This window comes from Lissotriton vulgaris, unplaced genomic scaffold, assembly GCF_964263255.1.
Source record: "Lissotriton vulgaris unplaced genomic scaffold, aLisVul1.2 SCAFFOLD_464, whole genome shotgun sequence".
Taxonomy (NCBI): Eukaryota; Metazoa; Chordata; class Amphibia; order Caudata; family Salamandridae; genus Lissotriton; species Lissotriton vulgaris.
Genome location: NW_028246675.1, coordinates 608751 through 612291, shown reverse-complemented (window position 1 = coordinate 612291; position 3541 = coordinate 608751).

The following is a 3541-nucleotide window of genomic DNA, read 5'->3' as shown; positions in this document are numbered from 1 at the left end:
GTCTTTAGATTCGGTTGCGGAGGGAAGTTACATGCACTTTAAACTCGTACATGGAGACGTTGGGGTACACGTTAGGGGACATACTTGACTATAAAATTTTCAATTACCTCATTCCCTCCTTGGCCCCTACGGACCCATCAGGATATATCTATTTTCATGAGACCATCTATCTGTTCATATAACATCATCTGTTCTTCTTTCTTTATTCGGGAATGGGAACGTGAACTTGAGCGGGGAATACAAGCTGTGGCGCACAAGCCGCAAATCGCTGGCCCACATTGAAGACATAGACAACAACTGAATACTATGGCCAATATAATCCCTAGGAATGACAGTAGCTTCCATCCCCAGGCTGTTATTACATTCCAGAGCCAACCGGACCAAGTCCAGGAGCCTGGGTTCTGATGTATCTGATGGGCAATTTCGTGAAGTCTGGTGATGGCCTTATAGACTGATGGCGCGTTATTAGGAATAAACACGCAACAACTGGATCCGATGACTCTACAAGCTCCGCCCCTATCGGCCAGGATGACGTCAAGGACAAGGCGGTTCTGAAGAACAACAAGTCTCATAGCAGACTGCTCCTCTGTTAAGTTGCCCAAAGCAGAAGTAGTCTCATTCACTACTGCTTCGAGGATTCTGGTTAATTTGCGTATCAGTTTACTATTCGAGACAGTGCCTAAATAAGGAAAGAATCCTTTATTGAAATCCGTATATTGTTCCCATGTAGTTTCAGTCTGATCAACGATTGGGAGATCACTCTTGTGTCTAACGAGACCGAGGCGGGAATTCCTGTGATAGTCAGATGGGGCTAGAAAAACTGGTGGCAATAGGAATGCAATGAAACAAGTACCATCCCAATCTAGAGGTAAACGTACATATGCTGTATGACCACAAATGAAATAGGAATGTCGGGAAGCTTTGAATGTAGACTTGCCTTCATCACTGAATTCGACCACAGTAGTACAGACACTATGGCCTAGATGTACTGAACTATTCTTTATGACGCATAATACACCTTTTGCTGGTAAGACTGATATAGATGGCAAGTCTGGACTAGTTTCTGACTGAACATTTAGAATCATGAGGTTAAGTGTAAAGTTACCTAATCCATACACTTCATTTTCTAGATCGGTCCCTGTCATTTGTGGAAGACCTTCTTCGTCTGGGAAACATGCTTTGTTCATGACTGTGTTCAGGTTTCCCCATATCCATTTGCCTTGGGAAACTCTGGATTCAGTGTCTAAAGAGGATATTAAACTAAACCATGCACCACAGGAACTATTATGTGTAAACGGATAAGGAAAGAGGGGCAGAGCTCCCTTGTAGTTCTGATAGAGAGGGAGTCGGCCACATATCCAACAATTTGTAGCATTGTTGATCTGGTGAGAATGGTGTAACATACGGATGAATGTATTGTTGCGCAGCGCAAGTCGATAAGACAATTCATGTGGGGGTAGTTCACTAAACGTGTGCTCTGCAGTGTCAAAAAGAATGTGCAATAGGAAAGTACATATATAATATCCAACTGATGCAGGTTAACGGAAGACTCAGAAAAAACATAATAAGTAGCGTGCAGATACAACGGCTTCGGAGATTTTTACAATAATTTCTTTTCTTGATCTCCTGTCTATCTCTCTCTCTATTGGGGTCTAACTTGTACATGTCAAGAAACTGTCTAACCGCTTCACCCAGGAGGGGACTTAAACAAATAAACTGTCTGACTTACTAGACCTCAATTTCAATCGGTACTCCTGTTGAGGAGTTTTCTCTACCAGGGGGAGTTTAGTATCAGTGTCTGGAATGCGATAGGGCTGGGAATCAGTCTTTGGCGGAAGTCCATAAAATTTCTTCACATGGCTCGAGTGGAGCCAGCCTTTTCTTCCTTCTAGTTTCACCGCAGTCCTTGTGGTCAACAAAACGATCTTTGGCTCTTTCCAGCGGGGCTCCAGGGGGCTTGACCGATCAAAATTGCGGACTACGACGACATCTCCTGGGACCAGCTCATGCGGTTTCACCTCGGTGTTGTCTGGAAAGGCTGACGCAACCTGTGAACGACATGATAGTAGTGCAGACATCAAGGAAGCAAGGTAATCTGTCAGCATAGTACTGTCAACATCGGTTATTTTTTGTGGCATAGGCGTCCCCCACATATTAGGAGGCCTACCAAAGACCACCTCATACGGGGATAGCCCTGTCCTAGAATGGGCTACCATTCGCATATAAAAGAGGGCAACTGGTAAAGCTACTATCCAATCTACGCCTTTCTCTTTACACACTTTGGCAAGACGGGTTTTCAGAGTCTGATTGTGTCTCTCCACGAGACCTGCTGCCTCGGGATGTCGGACACAGTGGAACTTCCATTGATAACCTAACAGAAGTGAAACCTGCTTCATGAGTTCGGACGAGAATGGCTGACCATTATCTGAATACACGACACGGGGCAAACCGTACCGTGGGAAGAATTCACGAACCAACTGCTTGGCAGTGGTCGGGGCAGTGTAATCTGGGACGGGATATGCTTCTGTCCATCGGGATAGGGCACATACAACCACGAGTACATACTTGAATCCTCGGCATCTGTCCATCTGGATATAATCCATCTGGAGGACTTCAAAAGGATGGTCGGGAGGATGAAATCCACCTCGTTCCACGGGAATACCTTTTCCTGGATTGAACTGACAACAGATCATGCAGGTACGCACTTTCTGTTTTGCTGCTGCTCGTAAATGTTTGTTAAACCAGAGATTCTGTAAACTGTCTAACATGGCTTTTTCTTCTAAATGTGCTGGACTGTGTGCAGTGTTGATAATAACTTGAACCATAGAGTCGGGGAGAAACCATGTGGTCTTTCCCCTCGTCATCCATCCCTGTTCAGTCTGGACCCCTCCTTGTTCAGTCCATTTCTTTATTTCATCTGGAGTAGCATGTGTCTGTATGTCGATGACATCTTGTGTGGGGTCCCTAACTGTCATGCAATGTGTCAATGAAGATACGTCAGTCTTTGTCATATCAGTCGTATGAGTACGAGTCTGTGCTGTATGTTTAGCTGTTCGGTCTGCCAGGTCGTTACCCTGGGAAATAGTGTCTGTGACTTTTGTATGTGCTTTGCACTTCATGATGGCTATGGCTGTAGGCAAATGTATTGCTTCCAACAGAGCTTGGATGAGGGGACCATGCTGGATTTTGGCTCCGTGAGAGGTCAGGAAACCTCTCTCTTGCCAGAGGACACCGAAGTCGTGTACGACTCCAAATGCATAACGCGAATCTGTGTATATGTTTACTTTAAGGTTCTTGGCTCGTATACAGGCTTGGGTCAGAGCAATGAGCTCTGCTGCTTGAGCTGACAGGGTGTCAATACGATGTGTTTCTAAGACTTCAGTTTCAGTGGTCACGGCATATGCGGCCACTAGCTCTCCTGTACTTGTCCTCATACATGAACCATCCACATAAAGTGTCAGGTCTGGATCGGGTAGTGCAACATCTGTCAAGTCTTGTCTGGGCTTCGTGATTGTGTTAATGACCTCCACGCAGTCATGTG